This window comes from Danio aesculapii, chromosome 3, assembly GCF_903798145.1.
Source record: "Danio aesculapii chromosome 3, fDanAes4.1, whole genome shotgun sequence".
NCBI classification, from domain to species: Eukaryota; Metazoa; Chordata; class Actinopteri; order Cypriniformes; family Danionidae; genus Danio; species Danio aesculapii.
In genome coordinates, this window is record NC_079437.1 from 17,816,955 (window position 1) to 17,843,856 (window position 26,902).

General features: G+C 35.6%; 1 protein-coding gene across 1 annotated transcript in view; it reads right to left on the reverse strand.

Moving 5' to 3' along the window:
- grin2ca (glutamate receptor, ionotropic, N-methyl D-aspartate 2Ca) overlaps positions 1-9,223 on the reverse strand; it is a 132,108-nt gene extending 122,885 nt beyond the window's left edge. The window contains exon 1 of the mRNA XM_056453293.1: positions 8,641-9,223. The gene's annotated coding sequence lies outside the window, so the exon portion shown is untranslated. The remainder of the gene's footprint in view (positions 1-8,640) is intronic.
- Positions 9,224-26,902: the final 17,679 nt, after the last annotated feature.

A 26,902-nucleotide genomic window follows, 5' to 3' on the forward strand; every position in this document is an offset into this window, starting at 1 on the left:
TTCTCTTACAACACAGTTTATAAATTAATATTTTTCGCCTTTTAGTTAGAGGATATATGAGGACTTGCTTTATCACATAAGTGGATTCTAATTGGATTTGCATATTAAATAACATTAAAGTAAAATTAAAAGGTTATAATTTTATTTTCATATATTAAGTTTTTAGGTTACAATTTCTCTCCAAAATCCGTTCGCATGCATAATCTGCAGGTTTTTTACAAATTCTATGCAGACCAAATAGCAAAAACTGCCCGCAGGTTCTGTCTCTCCCAAGTTACTGTTAAGTGTGCAATAGGTCAGATTATAAGGCTAAGAATATACACATAACAAGGAACCACATGACCAGGATGTTAAAATAAGCAAAAATATTTGACAACATTGCTGACTCTAAACAGGAAGCAGCCGGGTTGTCACTTTTTGGAGTCCCCCCAACACATATTCTTTGTGGTCTGCACTATTTGTAGCATATTTCTGCATTCGTTACAAGAATTAACACGCACATGTCTGACAAACTGAAGAGGTTTTCTCAAATTCTTTTTGTTTTTTTCCATATGCATGTGTTTTCTGAACTCTCTCACTGACCGTAGAAAACTTTTAAAACAACTCAATTGAAAAGCAATAAAAAAGCAATTGTTTGATTCTATATTTATACAAATATGTGGAAAATAATGGTCCGTTTCCACTGAATAGTACGGTACGCTTTTATGGCTTTCCACTGTCAAAGGTACCAAAACCTAACCGTACGTACCACTTTTTGGGTACCCTTTCGAAAGGTTACCTAACACAACAAAAGGGTACCAAAAGATGAATCAAGACAGTGCAGCTGAACGATGCTGGTTTACAGAGGTACGTCACTAGCTCGTGCACAAGCAAGGAGAATGAAAACAAATGACGCGCAATTTTTATATACATGGCCAAGACATTACACCGTAAATAATATATGCATATATAACGAGCCATGGTGGACCCGAGCTTAAACAAACCTTGTCGTCATCTTGATGAACAGCCACAAAGCAAGAAGAAGAGCAGAATCTACCCTGTACCCCGTAGTTGTTTACAAGGCAGTCTAAAGTGTGAGTGGTTTCGCTTTCTCGCATGCGCTCCGCGCGTCTAAATTTGAAATAACAAACTTATTTCTTATTCTTATGTATATTCTTATTCAAACTTATTCTTAAGCTGATGATAATAACGTGTGCCTGATTATTGAAGTGCTTCTGACATCCGATCCTTTCAGAAACAGACAAACGAGAGAGTGTAAGAGTCTAAATTATCATTTGTCTTTTTTCACCACAGAAGGCTCACACAAATTCCAAAGGCAGATACTGATTAGATCAGGGCCTGGTGTGTGGACTTTACGGGTTTTACGTTGTGGTCACATGTTGATTGATCAGTTTGTATGTCTCAAGTATTTGAGCTTTGGTCACATGGTCAAGAAAGAGACAAAATAGCTGGTAAACTTTGCTTGTCTCTTTTCCTGGGCTGTTTCTTTTCCTGCTCTGCTCCTCTTCTGATCTGTCAGTCTATCTTCTCTGTCTCTTTGAGGCCTACTAACTCTCTTTGTCTCTTCCTCCCCTGTCTCTCCTTCTACCTCTGGTAACTTTATTTTTAGTTTAAGCTGGGTACAAGCTGGTTATTATAGCTAATTCAGTTGTAAACCATAGAGAATTATTGTCATTAAATCATTTCATTATCAAATATTTGTGAAATCCATATTGCAATACAATATAATCACATAATAACAACGCTCTCCCACATTTTGAGCTATTAATACTGCCCTTACATGCGTTTTTGGTATAAGATTGCAGAAAATGGTTGACTAGAATGTACAGTTTTTTTACCATCATGCTGATCACTTTTTAGTCACTCGGCAGTACTACAGTTTGAACCGCTGTGGTTAAAACCCATTATTACAAGAATTAAGCACAAAAAACAAGGAGAAGCCGGAAAAAAACAAAAGAGCGAATGATACTTTCAGCAACCTAAAAGGTGAACAAACTGCCATCTTAACTGTTATCATGGTCTTTTGAACTATTATGAACTCGAATGATGGAATGACTTTTTAACAAGAGGTTACATGTGCTGGAGAAGATTAAAGACACAGGTGAGAGGTTTGCACTGACTGTAGGCTATACAGTATGTTGCATGTTGTTTTTTGAACAAAAAATAAGGACTAAATGTATGCTGTGAGTAGTTTTTCTGTAATTGGTATATATCAGAGACTGTAAGATGCTGTATGTGTTCATATATGTTGCATTTATTTATTTATTCATTTATTTATTTATTTATTTATTTATTTATTTGTTTGTTTGTTTGTTTGTTTGTTTGTTTGTTGTTTGTTATTTATTTGTTTGTTTATTTATTTATTTATTTATATATTTATTTATTTATTTATTTGTTTAATGTAATTGCAGACGTTACAGTATTTTGCATGATCAGCAGTTATAATGTAATCCTGTTCATAGAAAGGTTAGTAATGAACATTTATACACAAGTAGGTGATCCGTACCAACTGTACTGTACCGTACTGTACCACTCAGTGGAAACGGGCCATAAGGCATGGATCAACCAACATTGCTGCTAAAAATCTCCTTGAAAGAAAGACACTAGTGAGTTAAAGAAGACACGATTTTAGGTTAGCTGACATAGTCTTAACTTAAATGGTCATTGAATTTACTGCTTGTCATTACTGCGTACAATCTCATCTTCATAAAACCACATCTATTCATTACACTGGCAGTAAGACCAGCTTTACTGCCCCTGTGTAATTCATTTACTCCATGTGTCACGTTGCAAAGGGTGAATGGCGTTCGGTGGCATTTCAGACAACATAATGAATGTAATGTAATTCCTCACATCCACTGCTGAAATGTTTCAGTCCCGCCGCTGCTTTGTTCACCGGCGGTGTGTAGCATTACACTCTTTGGGTGTGTTTTTATTACATAAATATATTTGGTGCACATCTAGTGTGATACCTTTAGGAGTATGGGTAGAGTGGATGTTTGCCCGGCTGCAGTAGGATTAAGACTGCATCTGTTTAGAAATGTCTGTTAGACTGCTCATCTGACCTGTTTGCTTTGGACAACCGTATGTTTATGTATGTATCATTTTGTATTTTAGAGAACATTATATGTAATAATACTTTTATATTATATATTATGTCCTTGACATGCATTTAAAATGTCATTTCAGTTTAGGTAATTTTAGTATAAAAAAGAATTTAATTAATATATATATATATATATATATATATATATATATATATATATATATATATTATATATATAATATATATATATATATATATATATATATATATATTATTATTATTATTATTATTTATTGTTCATCATCATTATTTTATTATTATAAATAGTTTTTATTATTGTTATTATTATTAATTAACCATTATTGTTATTATTATAAATTGTTGTTTTTATTATTATTATATTATTATTATTATTATTATTATTATTATTTATTGACCGTTATTATTATTATATTAAAATTTTTCATTAACCAATATTGTTATTATTATAAGTTGTTGTTGTTGTTGTTGTTGTTGTTGTTGTTGTTGTTGTTGTTATTATTATTATTATTATTATTATTATTATTATATTATTATTATTATTTATTGACCGTTATTAATATTATGATTAACATTTTTCATTAATCATTATTGCTATTATTATAAATTGTTGTGTTGTTAATATTATTTATTAATTGTTATTTATTATTATTATTATTATTGTTATTATAAATTGTTGTTATTATTATAATAAATTATTATTATTATTAATTATTATTATTTGTATTATTATTATTTATGAATCATTATTGTTATTATTATTATTTTAATATTATTTTTTATCAATCGCTATATTATTATTATTATTATTAATAATAATAATAATATTTTGTTTTTGTTATTACTTATTAATTATTATATTATTATTATTGTTATTAAATATTATCATTATTATTATAAAGAATAATAATATTTAGTTTGTATAATTATTTATGAATCATTATTATTATTATGTTGTTGTTGTGTTGTTGTTGTGTGTTGTTGTTGTTGTTATTATTATTATTATTATTATATATTATTATTATTTTTTAATGCAAGTAGTATTTCAATTTAATATAAATTATATTACATTTAATATTTGTATTTCAATTAGTTTCATTTTCAGTTCAGTTTTTTTATTGGCTAAATATACCCTAGTATAAGTCATATATAGTCATAAATAACAAATAAATAAGTAAGCAAGCAAGCAAGCAAGTAAGTTCTTTATGTCTGTCTGCATTATTTGTCAATCAGTTGTCAAACTTCATGTTTTATTCAATTTTATCTAAGACAAAAAAGTTAATTTTTTTAGTTAAACGTTACACATGTCAGATAATTTCTTTGAATTCATTGTAATTCTTTAAACATGAACTGCAATTCTGCATACATCATCATTCTGCATACATCAGTTCACTTTATTTGCATTTAAAAAAGCTATTTTAAGTCAGTGCATTGTATTCTTAGTTCAGCCATGCTTAAGTTTCAGGAAACAGTTTAGTGTGATGGCACAATTAATTCTCAGAGTAAGAGGCTTGTTTATGTGCAGAATCTATTGGAGTCAGTGTTGCATTGTGAGTATTGACAGTCAGCTCTGTGCTGCTAGTGTTTTGTGTAAGCAGAGAACAGATGCATTGATCCCAGGGTCCGCTGGCTCCGCAGCGCACTGAAATGTCCACTACACACCAGGGTGGACACACACACACACACACACACACACACACACACTCTGACATGGGCATCTGAGAACCGACACACACTCGCTCTCTCCATGTCTTGGCTCAACTTTCCCAAGCTCTTCCTCTGATCATCATCTCTCTTTTTTTGGAAAGATCATTTTTGTATCTCAGGATTCTTTCTGTCACTGTATCAGATTTGATGCACCAATTTATAAATCATCTACATGATCTGAAATTGAAGAAGAACCTCTTGTACACATCACAACATTCCTTATGTTAACTGACTGAAAGTTTATCATGTTTAGCAAGCAAAAAGCTTTTTGAATCATTCTAAAATGTCTTCCATTAGGCAGCTGATTAATTTTTTGAATGATTTTAATAAACATCTAAATAATAACTGTTTTCAAATAGTTAGTAAGCTGTTTTTTTAAAACCTCATCGGTTTGCACTACATTTGCATGCTTCCCCAAAATATAAAGCAAACCATTCATTCATTCTTTTCGGCTTAGTCCCTTTATTAATCCGGGGTCACCACAGCAGAATGAACCGCCAACTTATCTAGCACAGGTTAGCCTTCCCAATTCACCTGTACCGCATGTCTTTGGACTGTGGGGGAAACCGGAGCACCCGGAGGAAACCCACGCGAATGCCTTTGTGTTCCACCAGTGCTGATATACAGCCACATCGCACTGCTATGAGTGTGATATTGCGTTTATACAACAGTTCAACGACATAATCGTGTATATTCATTCACATCTGCAGCTGACGTCAGAATAGCACAAACTGTTACTAATTCACCAACGTCACTTCAGAGCTAGTGTTTGAATGATTCTCTTGTGTTATATCTAAAGTCAAGACAAAACAGGTGATTTTGCTGACATTTTAAAGTTATAAAGCTGAATGGCATGAAATGTCATCAGTCTAGAGAGATTTCCCAGTATTTCTCTGTTGCAATCGGGAGATCACAATAATTAATCTCGAAAAAGGCAAAGCAATGCAAACACTAACAGATTACTGTTGTGTTTGCGATAAGGAAAAACGCTTAACACATGCAGGCATTTCTTCTTTCTTTATGTTTACTGAACTAGTCTGCAGTAACGAAAACAAGAGACTCATTAGAAACAGATGGCCAACCAAAAAGTAACTTAGGGTTATACAAAGAGTGGCCAACACAAAATACATACATTCCCAATATGTTCCATCTCACGCTCCATACACTGCAATTACTATGGTATAAATACAGCATTACAAAATAAAAGAGAGCGAGATCAACTTAGAAAGTCACTTACCAATTTTATAATAATTTGATCAGCTGTAGTTTAAAATTACATTGGGTTTTTCCTTCTCTAAGGTCTTATTATGCAGTCTCTATCCCCATCATGTGGATAGCGCTGCATCGTTGCAATCGAAACAACTACATTCTCGCCTAAAAATGCCTCAAAAGTACATTATGTTGTCCAACAGCTGCAATATTTGTCAAACTGTAGTGTTTATTGATCTGCTATCACTCTATGTGGACAATAGAGTGGAGAATATCGCACTGCTATCAGCTACCCAGATTTGAGAACATATATATATATATTATTTTTTATTGATTATATAAAAATTTCTGTTTAGTATTTTGTATGTCAGACTTCACAACATTGAGAACAAACACCAAACCTGAACCAGATGTAGAGTCATCAACCCAACGACCATCCAAAATACACTAGCAACCATCGAGCAATGAAAACCACTCTAGCATTGTTACAGCATATTTGACATTCACAAACAGTGCTGAAAGTGTTAATATTGTGACTTTACCTCATCACTTTGTGATGACTTTGTACCTCATCTACCCCTAAAGGGTACATATGTGTTATTTCTAATAATATACACAATTAAAATATCCTACAGTGCTCAGCATATACAAGTACACTCACAAATCTCTCTTTAAACTCATATTTTTAATAGGAAGCTAGACAATATTATATTTGTGCATATACATTAGATTAGCCAGTACCGAAGCCAAATCTGGAGCTCATCTAACAAAAAACTTACAATAACGGTCCAAAAACTATTACAGCCAAATTTATATGTTATAGAAAAATATTAAATACAAAGTTAAAAAGAGGAAAAATCAAGAGAAGCAAAAAAGTGAAAAACTTAGTAAGGTTTTGCAGGTTGTAATTTATTGCAATATTTTACTTGAATTTAATTGTATTATCTTTCAATTATGTATGGTGACTAAAATATTATTTGATTAAATATATCTGTTTAATAAATCTGTTTTGTTTAGATGCACCAAAATACAGCCTATATTCACTGAGAAATGGATACAAATTTTCAATTTCAAAATAGGGTGTACTCAATCATGCTGAACACTGTATATAGGGTTATCAAGCGATGTTATTAAAGAAAGGAGTTATTAAAAAAAAGGCTTGGAATACAGCTCTTAAGAAAGATGAATATATATATATATATATATATATATATTATATATATATATATATATATTATATATATATATATATATATATATATATATATATATATATATATTATTTAATTTTTTCCGCACACATACAGCAGGTTAACCTTGAAAAATCGAGCAACCTGTAAGTGGTTCTTAATTGGTCCAAAAACAACATCTCTTCTAAAATAATACTTGAATTCACTAAACACGCTCATGCGGAGCGACACAAAAAGTCTGCAGTCAAGTTCTGAATGCAGAAAGAAAACCTCGTAGTCTTGACGTAACAGTCAGCCACTTGACGTAACTGTCCTACACGCTGTGCCCTTCATAGTACACACTACACATTCAGTGCCAAGCCACCACAGAAACATCTAAATCCAGCCAACTTGCGTATACAGAACTCATGCAATAAGATTAAATATAGACTCAGTTACTCAGAGGCAAAAAGTTCACTCTTATTACTTATATTAAATTGACATCAGCTCATAAAACACTGAAAAAGCTGATTTTATTCTGATAGCACTGATTAGAAGGAGAACAAGGACGCAAGGGCAATCAGGTCATCATACAAAATGATAAGTTTTTTTCAGATGAATGTCACTGAAATACTTTTTTACACCTATTCCTTGCATAATTATTGATTTATTGATTTTAATTCATCATAAAATTATCTAATGTTTTTAATTTCTCAACATGATTTATAACAGAAGAGTTGTAATTAGAACTTGTACAATGTTTTTTTTTTTTGTTTGCCCCAGAGCATATTTTTAGCTGGGCTCTTTCTAATTTTGATTCACTCACTGTTGCGATTAACTTTCCCTCCTCTTTTTTTCCTGAACATTACTTGCAATCGGTTTTTGCCATCCTTTTCCAGCCATCCCAAATAACCTCTCTTCCCATTAACCACCTTGTTCTCATGAAGCACCCTCTTCTCGATACGAAAGTGGCACATTATCACAGCTTCAGCGGGACGAATCCCAAATGCGTCAGTGTGTGCTCCATAATAACTGCTCCCAACAGTAATTACTGAAAGCTGTCATTGCTTCCTATCCAAGATCTCTCAGTTCACCTCTCAACGGAATTCAATTCCTGCCGCTTTAACATTCCAGCACAGCGACCTCAAACGGGGAAGCGCGCTCCATCTGCCGCGAGAAGTGATTGATCATTGTGTGCTATACCTGTGGTATAGAGCGACAATACACAGCGATAACCTACAGGTCTGTTTGCTTTCGCTCGCACTTGTGAAACTTTACTATTGGATACAACCTGTGGGTGCACTTCAGGAGGATTTATAACACAAGCACACTTAGCATTCATCACAAAGCTGCTACTAAAACACAGTTCCGCGCTAATTAACAGGTGTGCAATTAAAAAAAACGAGTAAATGAAAGTGCATGCATGCACCCGCAGCAGAACCCCTTGCTGAAGTGAAGGTGATCAGTTACCTGCTTTGGCAAACCACATCCAGCCCGGACGCCCGACAGCACATTTTCTCCTCCGTGACTCGTCCTGATTTTTTTCTTCTTCTTTTTTTCCCCCGTCCCCCCCTCCTTTCTCTCTCTCTTTCTCTCTCGTGGCTCTTGTTTGATTCTATTTCAGTGTAGACAGAACAGCCCACTGTGACAGTGGCATGGTCTCTAGCAGTTTGGCAGAAGGTCACATCATCTTCCGTGAGGGGAGGGTGGGACGGATGGAGGGAGGGGAGGGGAGGAGAGATGGAGGGAGAGCGGATGCCGGAGGAGAAACGACAGGCGGGAGGCGACTGTCCACAAGTGTCCTGGTGCAGGAGCGCATAGAGCTCCTTGTCCGGGACGCTCACTGGTTAAGTGGACACATGTGTCTCAACCCTCATTGGACAGGTCCAAAATGTGTCAGCGTCTCATCTGCATCCAAAATCAAATGTAGATCAGTCAATAGAAATCACAAGCTCAGTCTCAAATAGAACACGGAGTTCCGAGACATTCCGAGAGTTCCAAAAGTCTCATCTAAGTCTAAATGGGAACTTTGTTTACCTTGTTGAATTGTTTCCGTTGGGCGCTTTCAGCGTGGTCCTCATTCTGCTAAAAAGCACAATGGATTACTCCGAAAACTGGCAGTTGGGAGGGCACACAGGTGGCACAGGCCGACAGGTGGAGCTTTCTTGTTTTAGCAGGCTGTTGATCGCCAGCCAACAGATTGTTTAGCTTCTTTTGTTCCCTGGAGTATGTATTTCTCTTCTCGTCGTCCGCTGAAAGGCGACTCGTTTAGTTTGTTGAAGCTGATGTGTTGGTCTGTGGCTGCAGAGTGCAGTTGCGGTTCTCAGATTACTGTAGTTGTAATCCCGGCTCCTTCTGCACTCCATATCAGAGGCAGGACTTGTGAGCCGTAATCATTCTGTGGTAAGGATTTATTCTAACTCTCTCTCTCTCTCTCTCTCCCTTTTTTCTCTCTATAACCCTCCCTTCTCTCTTCCTCTCTAGACCATCTTCTCTCCCTCTCTCTCTTTTTTTAAATAACTCTTCTTTAACAGATGGCTGCCATGGTTGTGAGGCATTTCTAACTGCTATTCTTTGAAGTCCAGACACAATATTGGTAGCAATTTCATACTCTGAGAATCGAGCGCTTTCGGCATTGCTGGAGATTCAAACTTTTTTAATGTACTTTATAACTGTAGTGTGTATGTCAGTTTTGGGTTTTTCTACCAATAGCCCAAATGCTGTTGCCTGATAAACAGTTCTCTCTGTGGTCAGAGGGTGGATTTATCTGTTTTAAAAAAGTGGTACTGCACAATATATCGCCAAATTACCATAAAAGTATCGCAGACATGTTCTAAAGGACATTTATTTTATGCATTGGTTGTTTATCTAAATTTTTGGCCAATCAGTTGCGGCTTTACTATCGTTACCCCCACCTCCCCAGCTGGTTCTCCTATTGGCTGGAGAGGCGCAAAGATGAACCTAGAGCTGAAAATAAACTTGACTTGACTTTCTTTAATGTTCACAAGTGGCTTCATCACATAATTACATCAACATCCACATCACACACAGTTGAAGTCAGAATTATTAGCCCCCCTTTGAATTTTGTTTTCTTTTTTTAAATATTTCCCAAATTATGTTGAACAGAGCAAGGAAATTTTCACAGTATGTCTGATAATATTTTTTCTTCTGGAGAAAGTCTTATTTGTTTATTTCGGCTAGAATAAAAGCAGTTTTTAATTTTTTTAATACCATTTTAAGGTCAAAATTATTTGCCCCTTTAAGCTATATTTTTCCGATATTCTACAGAACAAACCATCATTATACAATAACTTGCCTAATTACCCTAACCTGCCTAGTTAACCTAATTAACCTAGTTAAGCCTTAAATGTCACTTTAAGCTGTATAGAAGTATATGTAGAAAATATCTAGAAGAAATATCTAGTCACATATATTTTACTGTCCATCATGGCGAAGATAAAATAAATCAGTTAATAGAAATGAGTTATTAAAACTATTATGTTAGAAATGTGTTGAAAAAATCTTCTGTTCTTTAAACAGAAATTGGGGAAAAGGGGGGCTAATAATTTAAGGGGGCTAATAATTGTGACTTAAACTAGAATTGCGATAAAATTTATTTCCATAACGATGATAAGCTCTGGACATTTTTACTCAATATTGATCTAAGAGTCAGTCACACAGCAGTAATATGCGACAAACTAGGGCTGTGACGGTAACTGATTTTTTTTGTTACCGCCGTGATGATTGAAAGAATCAAGCGATATGCCGGTTTGGTAATTCATTTATAACTTCTATTACACAACATAGGCCTATATAATAGGGATGTTAACGTTTACTCTGATCAATTCATTGTCCGTAACCCTTTTAATCAATAGACCTTATTCAATGACTGATATAGCGTGGACATTTAAAACATAAGTTATACTTTGTGCTGTTTGCTGTTCAACTTTTACACATTAAAGTAATAATTAAGTGTGTGTAATTCCACATTACCCTATGGAGTCACTCTCTTGATTTTGGGGATAGATAAAATCCTGTTATACGCCACTGCTGGTGCTGCCGATCGTTAATAGATCTTGGTTAATTCCGCTGATGCAAGCTGTTAATACTGTACGTGGGTCAGGTAATCAAAAAGAAGGCTACATGATGTTTAATTATGGGTGGGTCATGGGTTGATAAGATCAATCATTGATTATGCCAAACTTTAAAGTACTTTGTCTAAAATATTAAATATTATTCAAAACGATTTAATTTCACGCCAGATCAATGAATGGTTTTGTCGCAAGAGTGAAAGCAGTTTAATAAAGGCTACTCTTTATTTTTGATCACACAGTTAATAAAAATACCTTATTTGAAACTGAATATTTCACTTTTTATTTATTGATATTATTATTGTATTTAACTAACCATTTTGTGTTTTGGATGGCGGACCCTGAGGTCCTGACTTCACCTCAAATGTTCTTACTTCTTGTTTATTTTCTAGATATTGATTAACAAAAAAATACATTAAGATACAAAACTGATACAAATTGTACCAAACGAAATTCGTTCCAAAATTTTTTTCCGAAAAAAAAAAAATGAATTGTATATTTTTGTGCGTCCCCATCCGCTATACAACTGTGCAATGTTTGTTCGCTTCAGGGAAATAAGAACTTAATTATGCTTCCACTGCAATGTTGCCTCAACAAAACTGTGATATATATATTGGCTACATTTTTTATAAACTTATTTATACAAAATGATTATATGCTATAAGCCTAGCCTATAGCCTACTTTAAATAGGTCAGCATCCCGAATTGTTGTCTCTCGTCACCGCAAACCGCAGTATGCGCGACCCTTTTATAGCTTCTTTAAAAAAAGTCCTACATTTGACCAGCAATTTAGCAAAACCTATATGATATTTCCAACACAATCTCACAGCAATTCGTAACTTTTTGATTTAGTGGCTAATTCGTACGAATTCGTATGATCTAATTCGTACAATTTAGTACGATTTGCTCATCCGCCAATGACGGTTGGGTTTAGGGGTGGGGTTAGGTGCCACGCCTCCTTTTTAAAATCATACAATTTCGTACGACTGAACCAGTCTGAATTTCGTACGAATTAGCCACTAAACTGTCAAAACGTAAATTGCTTACGTTTTCTCGTGAGATCAGGCTGATATTTCTGTGCCAGTTTGACACTATTTCATTTCAAGCACTCATTCCGCCCTGAACTCACCGCGCGTAAGATCTAGACAATGAAAGTTGCAGTGCTGAGGTAAATCAGATTCTCAAGTCATAATCTTTAAAATAATGACTTGTATTAAAAATGTTGATATAGGTTCGTGGTATAGAAATTACAGCAGAGCCAATAAAAATGATTATTTTCCGTGGAGTGGTTGATTTGAGTTAGTGGCCCAGTTATGTTTATTTGACAGAAGAAAAAAAAAAAAATTGGTATGAAAAAAGTATGTCAATGGTTTGTAAAAAACCAAGTTTGGCAACACACCAACATATTCCATCACCTAAAAAGTTTCACTCAAAAAAAAAAAGCCTGTTTTACAATTTGTTTGGACTTGCTGGAGGTTGTAGTGTATACTTTTTGTTTTGCATTTAAGTTACCTCGTAATGCCAGACCTTAAACAGATTAGTACTTTTAAAATGTATTTTACTATTTGTTTTAATTTAAGGTCAAATGTGTAATGTGTTTTTGTTAATAAACAATATTTTAAATTGTAATTAAACGAACCGTCTAATTTTTGTTCCATCAGTCATTGTTGGGTTATTAAATTTTAAAGCTGGAAGCATTACCAACTTATATGTGAAATTTATTGTTATTGTTCAATATGGAAAAAAATCGATGTTTGCATTTTTGCCATAGTCGCCCAGCCCTACTTTAAAACCCAGTATTTAGAACCTCTAATGGCAGTTGTTACGAATGACTACACGGTTATAAACACTAATGGCGGGGAGTCGAGACAAAGAGCGCAACCAAGGGAAAATGACAACAGCCAATCAGATAGAATCTCCTGAGGTTTTGTTCATTCATAGTGTTTTAAAGACTAAATTTGGACCTTGATACCATTTTTTCGGGTCTGAATCACAATTAATTGGAGCTGACAAATATATTTAACCTATATTTTTATCATTAAATAAATATCTAATAAAAACGTAATTTTTTTCTAGGGAAATGTTTTATTGTAAGAAATATTGTTATTTCCTAATACTAATAATACAATAATCCCATGTCACATTTTTTCCAGTGTTATGCAGCCATAATATTAATATGAGATGCAGAATCTAAATGCTTGAATTATGCAAATACACACACTCTCACTCACACATTCAAACAACACCATAAAGTGCACAAAAGTTCTACATAAAGTGCAGTTCAATTGTTCGGGGTTATTAGATTTATTCAGCAGGAATGTAGACAATTTATCAAAGGCGACAGTAGGAATCTATCTATATGAAATGAATTTTGCATAAATTTTTAAAGAATGAGAAATATATATAATTGTATCATGCTTTGCAAAACTATTTCGCTGTTTACAACTTTGATAATAATAAATGATGCCTCTTAATTTTTTCATAGATAGTAAAAATTTCAGCAACAAATTCAGAAACAACGGAGATTTCAGAAACAAAATCTAAATCCGAAAGAGCACAACATAAGCCAGACATAAATAGGCAATGAGAACATAAAATAAATGGAGTGGCTTCACAGCAACTTGGTGAATGTCCAGCCAGAGCCCAGATATAAATCCTATTGAAGATCTCTGGAGAGATCTGAAAATGGCTGTACACCGTCGCTTCCATCCAACCTGATGGAGCTTGAGACAACAGTCCCGCGGATGTTTCTGGAGGCCGCGAAAATACGTCCCCGGAGGTACGTATTTTTGCCGTTTTTGTTTTTCGCGAGTCCACGAGAGGCTGCTTGTGCAATTTTTCATATCTCGAATGTCTCTCGCAGGCGCCGTTTGCACCCGTGCTGTTCTCGCTTAAACCGACCAGAGGCCGCTGTTGGACGACCGTCCATCTGACTGACTGAAGGACTGAATGATTGATTAGGCGACCGGCCAATCGACTGACCCACCCTCTTCCTTCCCTGAATCCACCCACTTACTTTCCTAAACCCAACCGACGGTTTCTAAAAGCCGTCCAGAAAAAGAAAAGCCCGCATCTGATTTTTACCACGTTTTCGGATTTTCACCGCATTCTCAACCCTGTTTGTTCACTCGCTCATTTTATTTTTTGGATTCTGTTTTTTCTTACCTGTTTTCTGAAACCGCTCTTCCCCGGATTTGAACCGGTCACCATCGTCTTGGTCAACTCCTCACTGCATCTCAAGGCCGCCGACGTACACAATGAGCTAACTGGACAAACTGTTTGCGGCGGGAAAACCTTCCACACGGAGGTAAGCGGTCAGCGGGTAAGCGCCAAAAGGAACGGCGTCACACCGCCCCGCAGCGCTCGCTTAAAAAAACAGAATGCAGCCATACGTACCTCCCGGGACATATTTCAAGGTCTCCAGAAACGTCCGTGGGGCTACGTTTTCAGAATGAGCCTGGGTTGAAAAAGACTTGACGCTGTAATCGCTGCCAAAGGTGCATCAACAAAGTATTGAGCAAAGGTTGTGAATACTGATGTACATGTGATTTTTCAGGTTTTTTTATTTTTAATAAATTTGCAACAATTTCCAAAAATCTTTTTTCACATTGTCATTATGGGGTATTGTGTGTAGAATGTTGAGGAAATAAACTAATTTAATCCATTTTGGAATAAGGCTGTAACATAAAAACGTGGAAAAGGTGAAGCACTATGAATACTTTCCGGATGCACTGTATATTCTCACTACACAAACTCTATTGTGAATAAAAAGGAAAATCACTTTAAACTGAATTAACACATAATAATAATATCAAATCACTTTAGACACATATCACATAGCAATACAAATAGGAAAAGTTCAATCATCAAGCCCTTCAGTTCCACTCGAGGTCTCCATGACCTCTAACCTGGTTTGGTGGCTCCTGAAAATAGAATTACAACGAGACAGGCAAATTCACTGAACATTCTTATATTAAGCAATGTGTTACTTCATTCATTAGACAAAATCATTTCAAGATTAAATACTGATTCAAATAATCATACAAATAAAGCAATGAGAAAAAGGATAACGAGAAAAGGATAAACGTTGATCCTTGCTGGGAAGCATTGGAGAAAAGAAATCCGAATCCATCAGATCAATCTTGTTGCATTTGGTGTAAAAGCACGATTTTGATTTGTTTTTGGCTACATCGAATGACAGTAATTCCTATAGTAAAGTTCCACACATTTTACCATGTTCGCAAAAAACTACAAAAGTGAACCTCTTAATTTTTAGGTACAAATATATGCTTTTGTTGTACATACAGGATATACAGTATCTTTTAAAAAGGTGCACCCCAGTGACAGCTCTTTTACCTATTTCTGTGAGTGTAGGCGCCGACTGCTGAATTAGCTAGATTTAATAGATTTTTATTCAGTATATGAATGATGTTTTTGTTTTGGATTAGTTTCTTACATTTTTTAGTAAATATACTGTAATACTCGGTAGTGTTTCCGGTTGAAACCTAAAGTGGTTATAAGGTCTTAAAATGTACAATGTATTGAATTTCACTCTCTGATTCCTGTATATACTCTGGTTTAGTGGTTAAACGTGACATTAGTATCACAAGCATATCTGAGGCCAACACTTGTTTGAGTCCACAGTATTTTCTTTCATCAGATATTTTTTTCTTTGTATTTCATGCATTACAGTAATATTCAATATACATTCCAAGACTTGTTTCAAGTTTTTTTTTTGAAGGTCATTTGTGACCCTGGATGTCTTTTGTTCCATGGGAATATTTTTGGCATTAGCCAAGAAAACAAAATATATATCAAAATGATTGATTTGATGATTGATCATTAGTAAAAATCTTGTTCCATGGAGATATTTAGTAACTTCCTAATGTAAATATATCAAAATTCAATTTTTGATTATTCATTCCTTCATTCATTTTCCTTCTGCTTAGTCCTTTTATTCATCAGGGGTCACCACAGCGGAGTGAACCGCCAACATATCCAGCATATGTTTTACACATAGACTGTAAATATAGGACGTAGCATCCGTGACGTCACCCATGGGTTTCTGAACACTGCAAAAGAAGCTACAAGTAGGCGCGGCCAACTGTCGCCATTTTGTTCGCGCGTCATCGCACCCACGGCGGGATACCAAACAAGGGCAAAGAGGCGGAGAGTGAGCGGAGCTACAGACACCTTCTGGCACTTTGCTTAGACCTAGCAGACAGACTTTGGGAGAAACGCTTGATACTTTATTACCTGCGACTCGTTTGTGTTCTGACCACATGTGCTTGGTTGTACACTATATCAATAAAGTGTTTAGACTTTTAAAACACTGCTGTAAAACATTGAGCCACTAAACAATGTTCTTATGACGTTTTTCTACAGGAGGAAAACGTGAATTACTTCCAAACACTTCTAATATAGTCTGTGTTAGTAAATGCAAGACTATTGATAAACTCCAGCATAACACTGTATGACAACGCTTCAGATGACTGTTCTAGAGCCTACTGCTAATCAGTCTGTCACATTCTGGAGTGCTTTACGGGTCTAAAGAAAATATTAATGATAAATGACCTTAAATAAAACAAATACATTTATAGAGATGGTATACAAGTATATAACTTTACTCACATGGGAAACGGAGGCCACATGAATGGTTTGTGAGCACAATTAAGTGCACACAGCATCCCATATCATCTGATTATTGTAAGAATAATCCCAAAAGGCAGCTGACTGTGTAAAACACACAAAAATATGATGAATATGCCGAGATCAGTGGCTAATCTGCCGGATTCAGCTGAGGTGAAGTGACGGCGACCAGCGAGACCTAGCTGTCACTCAAGTGGCCACGCACTTAATTATGCAAACTTAATATAACCTAATATAAAGGAAATGGATGAGTTATAAAAAAATTCACCCCCATCACAGTTGTCATGGAGGGTAATAATAGCTATAGGAACCAAAATCGTTCTTTGTACCAGGCTGTAAACACCTTTTTTTCTGCTGTAAAGTTGGCCATTCTAACAGTGGGCTCAATTGCAATTTGCTCTATTATGGAGCCAGGACTAGCGGAATTTTGATGAATTGCAGTTTCAGTTACTTCCGTATTGGCTTCCCGAGGGAGAGCGGGAGGTTGCCGCTTGGTTTTACACAGCGGATTCCCTTCAGCTGCAACCCAGTACTGGGAAACACCCATACACACTCATTCACACACATACACTACGGCCAATTTAGTTTATTCAGTTCACCTATAGTGCATGTCTTTTGGACTGTGGGGGAAACTGGAGCACCCGGAGGAAACCCACGCCAACATGAGGAGAACATGCAGACTCCACACAGAAATGCCACCAGACCCAGTTGTGAGGCAACAGTGCTAACCACTGAGCCACTGTTGCCCAATTTTTGATTAGTAATATGCATTGCAAAGCACTTAATTTAGAGAACATTGAAGTCAATTATCCCAATATTGTTTTTTTTTTTGCAGCCTCAGATTTTCTTATTGTTTTACTGTGTGTTCACAACGAAGAGCGTCAAAGTAGCCGTCATTCATTTTCAAAGGGAGCCGGAGTTGATAAGCTGCACAGATCGGCGCGGTACGTCTTCACTGGTGTGGGCGTCGAGGAGAGTTGAAATCAAGTCAACTTTATGGTAATGAGCTATGACGCGGCTCTGTGGCAAGCAGTCGGAATGTTTTTTGTTTTAAATCGAATTTAATTTAAGCCAAAGACTACAGAATACATAAGACATGTCACTCGTATAGTTTTGAATGGGCAAAAGTGTAACTGTCAATATGGTGAATAAAGCTCCGCCTTCTAGTACAGGAGCCAATCAGCGATCGCTGTAGACTGACGATTCTCCAGGCGAGGGGCTAATTTTGTGTGATTCAAACGTTTAGAAATGAAACTAAAGAGACGGTTGTTGTTTCTTTTTATTGTTGACCAATTTATTGTAATATTAATTTTATCGCAAGCAATTTTGGAGAATTTGATGTTTCCCTATTCAACAGAATGCCCGAGCATACTGCTCGAGAGGCGTTTTAAAGATGGCTGCTGAGTGAAATGACTTGCCTTAAAGGTACTTTGTTTAAACTAGCTGTGACTGACTGGCATGATTCATGCAGTGACCACCTCTTTTCATGACAGCGGAGCACTGTCCGTTTGACCGCCGTTCAGCACGCGTGTGGAGTGGCCGCGAGACGAGAGGAGGCACGTACAGTACTGTATGCTGAGAAACATGAGATAAATCACAGATTCCACAGCAGATGCAAACTAGAGGCTGCCACAACCCTCAATCTGACGACTCGGTGTGTTTTAATGTTCTTTTTTATTTATAATAGTAAGTTTTGAATTAAGTTTGGAGAGTCTTAAAGTTATCCATCTTAATTATAAATAAATACATGATCAAAATAATGGTGAAATGTAAACCTGCATATTTTAAAACCAGGTTTAAAGTTCGGAGCGGCAGAGTAATTACAGTACTGTAGATAACCTTGATGTATTCTGCACAGTGGAGTTGTTGTTTGATGCGCCACCTGGTGGATGTTCTATGAAGCACAACACATTTACTTCAATTCCAAGGAGAGTTTGACAACAGCTTCGGCTCCGCAAAAAAAATGAGGCAGCCACGGTACAACAACGCGCATTTTTAATGGCCCCATCCGTAGAACTTTGGTTCCGACCACAGATGTTCCCAAGGGTTTTAATATTGCGGTCGCCAGATTTTCAGTTATTTACCATGTTTTCTGAAAGTGACATAGATTAAAAAAAAATTACTGGTGAGTTTCTGATGTGCAGGAAGCTTTAAGCTGGAATCTCATGCTAACTATAACAAAGTTCAAAACAGTATTACTGATTTAGAATTTTCAGACATATGGGTATATTGGAGAAGTAAAGCAAAACCACACCACCCCAACATGATCTTCCATAGTTAAAGAATTAGATAAAAAGCAGCGCGCAACATTTCACACTAGAAAGCATGTTTTTTATGCAGGAATGTAACTGATATGCTGATATGCTGCAATGGCCCCTTTAAATTTGAGATCAATGTAGTAAATTTTGACGCTCTCGCTGCCGGAGCTGAAGGCAGGTTGTTGCTTGATCGGATATAGTTGTGGCCAGAAGTTAACGAGAATTATTTATATTATTTATTAAATTTCCCATTTATTCTATTTTATTAATGCCTACCCCCTCCCCAACCCTAAACCCAACCGTCACAGTAACGTAAAACAGTAGTTGTACCGAGTATTATTTATGCTATCTGTTAAATTACCCAATAAATTGTATTTTTTAACGCCTACCCCCTATACCTGCCAACCCTACCGTTTTTCCCTGAATTCTCCCGTATTTTACAATTCTATCCTGCTATCATACCATAAAGGTATTTTCTCGTATTTTCCTGTATTTTAATCTTTCTATGAAATGGCAATAATATGCGTCTGTTCTGTGCTTTCGTTTTATTAAGGCATGAAAACACTTTGAAATTAATATAAAACGGCGTGATTGCCTTCCTTTTCATTACAGGTGCCTTCACCCTCATGTGCATACCTCAAAACAGTCATATAGCGTGCGTGACTGTCAGCTGGTGCGCTCATAGATTTGAAGCGGAGCGAAATCTGGGTTTTGGGTGTGTGTTTAACAGACATATACACATAATTAATAATAACCATCTAAATATATCAATATTGGTGGGGATTTGTTCAAATACAAATGATTTTGTCCTAAATGAGCATAAAAAGTTAGAAAAGCAATCGAATACTTTCATTATAATGTTATTTGTGTGCATTTTTAAGTGACACCTCTGTTATTTAATGTAATCAAAGGATAAATCCAAATAAATGAGATTCATTGCTCTTTAATCAGAATGTGTAGTTTATACAGTGAAGAAAAGATTAAAGAGATTTGATAACTTGATTCAATTTCTTTATAGTAGCTATTCATTTTAATATGCTATTTTATTTGTTGCGCGCATTTTTTGTGGTGCTGTGATGGGCATTCTTATTCCTTATTTTCTCATCCCAATGTTGACAGGTATGCTACCCCAACCTAAACCCAACCATCACAGTACTGTAAAAATATTAATTATTGTTATACAATGTCATAAAAAATGCTGCTATATTGACGTGCATATCGTACTTCCGGCTGGCGCGTATACGATCTAGACTTTACCTGAAGGCAGACAGCGTTGTCGCCAGGGCGACCAGGGCTAACTTTGATGCTCTCGCCGTCTTCGGGTGAACGCAGTTATCTTTGCTAAATATTGTCTCAAACCTTTTTAAATTGACCTTCAGATGACATGGTCCACAATTAAATTAATTTTAGTAAGTTTTCTTTTAATATTCGATTACTGAATTGTGAGGAGAATAACTCCACCTCATTCAAATTTTAAAAGCTTCCCTGAGTGTTTACAGTTTACCAAAGTCATAATTCACATGCACCTTGGGCTTATGAAATAGGTGGATGTATTGATTAGATAATTGCCTCGAGGGCATGCTTTAGTGGCCGGACGTCAGCGTTGATTGTGGCCGTTAGCACGTCAGCAGTACCCGTTGGCGAGGAGCTGGAGATTAGCTTGAGCGTTTGCGGTGAAACGGCAGAAGGGACACAGGAAGACTCACAGGTGGCGCAGGGCGGAGGAGGACACACATGTCAGGATGAAGAAAGAGAGATGGGCAGAGATGGGCATATGCTCTCACTCCACGACTTGGCCACAGCGTTTCACACACTAGAACGCTGAACAGGAACAATAGGACAGAGATATAAAACAGTAGATGAGTGAAAAAAAGGCACGTGCCAAATCAAAATCCTAATACTTAGCATACGCGCTCTTCCTCGTCATGTGAGAAAACGTGGTTATTATTAGTCATTGGTTTGTCGGAATATAGGAAAAGGAGGGGACAAATGCCCAACTTGGCATGGACAGGATCTCAGGGGAAACATCCAAATATAGCCAGACGTCTCAGAGTATTGAACAACAGCAGCTCAGCTTACGTCCTCAAACCTGTTTCCAATGCCCTCTCACTCACTGTTTTTGTTTCATTGTTGGTGCTTATCAGAGGAGCAGGCTACTACTTCCTTGTGAAGAAAAAGTGCCTACTTTTGAGAGTGTAAGAAAAGAGTTTAAGCAAGCTGCAGGACGTAGTGTTTCATCAATAACATAATGATACATACAAATGGTATACTTCCAACATAGGCTCATTCTGAAAATGTAGCCCTATAAACATTTCTGGAGATTGTGAATTATGTAGCCAGAGATATGTATGGCTGCATTTCGTTATTAAAAGTGAAATTATGGAAGGACCCATACATTAAAATGTAAAACTTGTAAGATGTTATAAACAAATGTAAGGTTATAAAGCCTAATTGCCTCAGGAACAAATGTGAAATTTTATCTATTAGAAGAGCATTTCGATGCTTCTAAACCTTCTTTCAGAAGGCAACAATACAAAAAAAAAAGGCTTCAGAGGATGGGAAACATCTTCTATCACACTTTGAATTTTCCTTATCATTTGCTGTTCATGTAACTCTGCTAGACTCTGCAGAGGCAAACCAATAATCTTGGAGCAAGTCTTGACTACGTTTTGAAGGCAATTTTTGTCTCTAACGGAAAGTGAGAACCAGCATAGAAAGAAAAAGCTTAGTATACTTTCAATTTAGGTAGTATAAAAAGTTTGCATATTCTCCCCGTGTTGACGTGGGTTTCCTCCGGGAGCTTTGGTTTCTCCCACAGTCTAAAAGACATTCGCTATAGGTGTGTATGTGTGTGAATGAGTGTGCATAGATGTTTCTTAGTACCGCGTTGCAGCTGGAAGGGCATCTGCTGCGTAAAACACATGCTGGATAAGTTGGCGGTTCATTCCGCTGTGGCCACCCCTGATGAATAAAGGGACTAAGCTGAAGGAAAAAGAATGAATGAATATAATATAATATATGCAGTTGACATTTTTATAAGTTAATCTACTTATAAAAATTGTCATGTATAAAAAAACATATATAAAATATGTATAAATTAATAAAAAAAATGTATTTCTAAAAATAAATCAGTCAATAAATACAACTATTTTTATTAAAGAATGATTGAATTATTTATTTATTCTTTAAATTTCAAAGTAAAAAAAGCATATCTGCATATTTAAAAGTGAACGTCGCAACGGCTCAACCAAATTGCCTCAAATGTGGGTGGGGCCATCCACTTATCCAACCAATAAAACACAGGGGAAAGTAGATGCAGAAACAGCCATCATCATTTTCCCCAATTCTCTCCAGTGGCGCACAAAATAAAAGCTTCACCTTTAAGAGCAGTAATCCAGTAATCAGTAATCATTTATCCTCTCCCTCACACTCTTTGATTCTCTGTGGGTTTAGTGTGTGTCAGTGTCCTTGCGCGTCCCGAAGTTTGTGCTCAGATTAGTGATCTCTCTGATTCAGCCCTCTGTGAAAGTGAGGAGCATTCACCAGATTATCAAACATCCAGCCTGGCATGAAGAGCTCCACCATCACGCTCCGCTCATTATCCTGCAGTGCTCTTATTAAAGATATGCCTATTGTTTATACAGTGTCTTAATATATGCAGATTAAATGGGCCTTCTGCTGGGCTGATCAAATCTCTTAATACACTGCTTCAGATCTCAAAGAAGCGTTCAACACCCTCTAGTGGAGGAAAAAAAAGAGGAAAAAGGCACAGAGACAATGTTCCTGTTGACTGATGTTGATATGGTGTAAGAGTTTTAAATAGTGTACCAAGAACTGTTAAGTTTGTAATAGTTTCTGTAATAGCAATATATGTAATAGTTTCTGACTGCAAACAACAAATGGTACTAATATTTGCTACTACTGAAAATGTACTGTAATATTTAAATCCATAATCTCAAATGGTCATGCAGTGATTCATCTTTTATAAATAGTTAAAATGTTTGTGTCTGGGATGCATTAAGTCTTGAGACTAGTGATTTTGTCTGATATTCAGTTTTAAATGTCATTTGATTAAACACTGGTTAAATGGAGTGGTACACACACACACACACACACACACACACACACACACACACACACACACACACACACACACACACACAAAACGATTACTGCTGCTTGTTCAAACTACTTATTTAAAATGAGCTGAAACAACACAATTCTTGAAATTTGTCTGGCCAATTTATTTGTTTTATGTTCAGTCCACTTAAATTTGTAAACCATTAAGTTAACTTAAGCGTTTTGTGTTAGGACAACATGAAGGAATTGTGTTGGTCCAACTACCTGGTTAGGGGATTTATAGTTCCCAGAATGCTTTGCGTGGGATTGAATTAAGAGAGGGAAATATTGACAATTAAAGTAATCTTAAAGTTAACAGTAAGACTTGTTAGAGTTTAATCTTCACTTCTGTTTGAAGATTTAAAGGATTTTCATGTAATGAGTTGAGTTTTGAGATAACAACCTTGCAGAAGCCCCGCTTTGGGTGTTGCAGCTTAATTAGCAAAAATACAGTTTTATGGCTTTGCTAAGTGAGTATTAGCTGTCCTAAAATGAGTTCTGAGATCAGTCTCAAATGGCTTTTTAGTTCAATTAGGATACATTCAAGTAAAACTAAGAGACTTCGAAATGTACGACACATAATAGACATACGTGATATTATCAGACCTTTGAGTTTAAGTTAAATAAACATAAATGCATTTAAACTTTTATTTGCTAAAATCACGTTGGAACAATTCATTTGCATTTAACTGTGTAAATCGTTTTTTTTTAGTTGGTGCTAAACAAATTTATTGGATGGAAATCCTGCCCTCAGTTAAATTGAGTTAATCCAATGAAGTTATTTTTTTGAGTGTATTGAGAGGGATATTTTTCAATTCAAATGAGTAGAGTCTTGGACCCAGAAACATTTGGTCTCATATACACACTAATAATTACGTACTTTTTACGTATTTATATGCAGATTTAAAATTCTCAAGAAAATGTCAGCCTAATTCTTTAGAAGTTTGCATGTTCTCCCCGTTGGCGTGGGTTTCCTCTGGGTGCTCCAGTTTTCCCCACAGTCCAAAGATATTTGGTATATACAGTAGGTGAATTGGGTTAGCTAAAATTGGCCATAGTGTATGTGTGTGAATGAGTGTGTATGGATGTTTTCCAGTGATGGGTTGCAGCTGGAAGGGCATCCACTGTGTAAAACACATGCTGGATAAGTTGGCGGTTCATTCCGCTGTGGCGACCCTAGATTAATAAAGGGACTAAGCTGAAAAGAAAATGAATGAATGAAAGGGCTTTTTTTAAACTTGTTCTTCTGTTAGTGAATTTGGAGTTTTTTTGGCACTGTTAATTATTCATAGGAATTTTTTACAAATGTGCACAAAACAAAAACAAACATTCAATAACAAGCAAACAAACAAACAAACACCCCCAACACTTATTTTGCCTTTGTGGCTTTAACAGAGGAGGCATATAGCTAACAGTCTGCAAAGTTTCAAGTCCCCTGGCCCTATCATACACCTAGCGCATGATGTGTTTGGCATGATTTGTTGCTATTTTAGACCAACGCAACCCTAATTTTCTTGCTTTGCGCCATGTTGTTTAAATAGTAAGTTCATTTGCACCACTTTGTGCATTGATAGGTGTTTTGGTCAGACTCTGATTGGTTTAGTGCATGTTGTGCTCAAAACATACCCATAACACTATGAATCATCTGTTAATCATGAGCAAATAGTGAATTCATTATCTGTTAAGCATTAACTCTACATTAATAAACGTTAGTAAGCAGTTTATAAATACAGCTACAAATGCTGTAATCTTGACTCATAAGCACGTCTATAATGTGCTTAATAATTGTACTTTCATACTTTGTTAATGATTTATTTTTCATTACTACTATAAATATTGCATTATTTACAAACCAGTTATTTAAGCATAGTTGGTGTTTATCTAAGATCATTTAGAATGAGTTAGTAAATGATTTATAAACTATTGAAATTAACATTTATAATTCAGGCATATACTGATAGTTAATTTGTATGTTAATAAATGCTTTATTAACTCAACTTCATCCAGTTTTGTGACCTAATCTACAGAGGACTATTTATGCTTTATAAATCCCTTATAAATGGCAATTAAAGGCTCAGTTACACTCTAAACATGACAAAAGAGCATAAACGACATTATTCATTTATTGAAACTGTATCAAATAAAAAATAAATCTTTATTTATTTATCTAAAATAAAATTACTGTACAATTTCAACATTGCATCCTATTATATTGTTAAATTATTAGAATGTTTTTGTTTTATCCAATTTTATGTTGTATTTTGACACTCCTGTTATTCAGCAATGCTTAAACTTTATAGTAATTTTACTTTTTAGATAAGATTACAAAGATTATTGTTCATTTGATACTGAGCCTTTAATTGTCATTTATAAGGGGTTTAAAAAGCATAAATAGTCCTCACTTTAGGTCTCAAAACTGCATGAAGTTGAGTTAATAAAGCATTTATTAACATACATAGTAACCATTAATATATGCCTGAATAAGATATATAAATGTAAATTTGAATAGTTTAGTAATCATTTACTAACTCATTCTGAATGATCTTAAAAACCTCCAATTACTCTTATACACAGACGGTTTGTAGATAATACGATACTTTAGTATCACGAAGTATGAAAGTACAATTATTAAGCACATTATAAATGTGTTTATAAGTCAAGAATAGCTCATTTGTAGCTGCAGTTATAAACTGCTTACTAGCGTTTATTAATGTAGCGGTAATGCTTAACAAATAATGAGTTCACTAGATGCTAATGCTTAATAAATGATTTATAGTGTTTAGTTACTATAAAAGGTTACCGTATAACCCTGTTAGATCATGTGCCGCCTTATTTTTTGTCCTTTAAATAGTAAAAGTGCATCTAGTACTAGATTGCAGCTGGAAGGGCTGCGTAAAACATATGCTGGATAAGTTAGTGGTTCATTCCGCTGTGGTGACCCCTAATGAATAAAGGGACTAAGCCGAAGGAAAATGATTGAATGAATAAAATAAAAAAATTTAAATGTGAAAAGGAAAGTACGATATACATAAAGCGAATCATTCAATGTATAATAGCAGAAAGGTTCTGTATGCCTAATTTGAAGTTTTATTAATAAACGCCCGCATGCATGAGGTTAATAATTTGCATAATACACACCCAAAACAGCTCCATATAAGGGCATTCCTCAAACCGGCACTCATCCAGAGAAAGATAATTATAGCACAGAAACAAAAGATAAAGAACTTAAGCGATAATGAATGTGAGGTTTTGTTGTCGAAGGTGGAGGCCAGAAAAAAAATGTGCTATTTAAAAAAGTTGCATAAATCAATAAGGACTTCTCTCTGGGCAAGCTAAAGTGACTGAACAGCAATTCATCACTTGCAGCAAACATATCTGTGTGCTCACTAAAGATGCGCTCACTCCTTAGGGCACATATACCGTAGTGTCTTCAAGCAGTACCTCTAAACACAGAGTGAAACACAATAATCACCATTTAACTAATGATTGTTATTTGGACCTCTAATTATATTCATTCATTTTCTTTTTGGCTTAGTCCCTTTATTAATCTGGGGTCACCAAAGCATGACCTGCCAGCCTATGTTTTACACAGCGAATGCCCTTCCAGCTGCAACC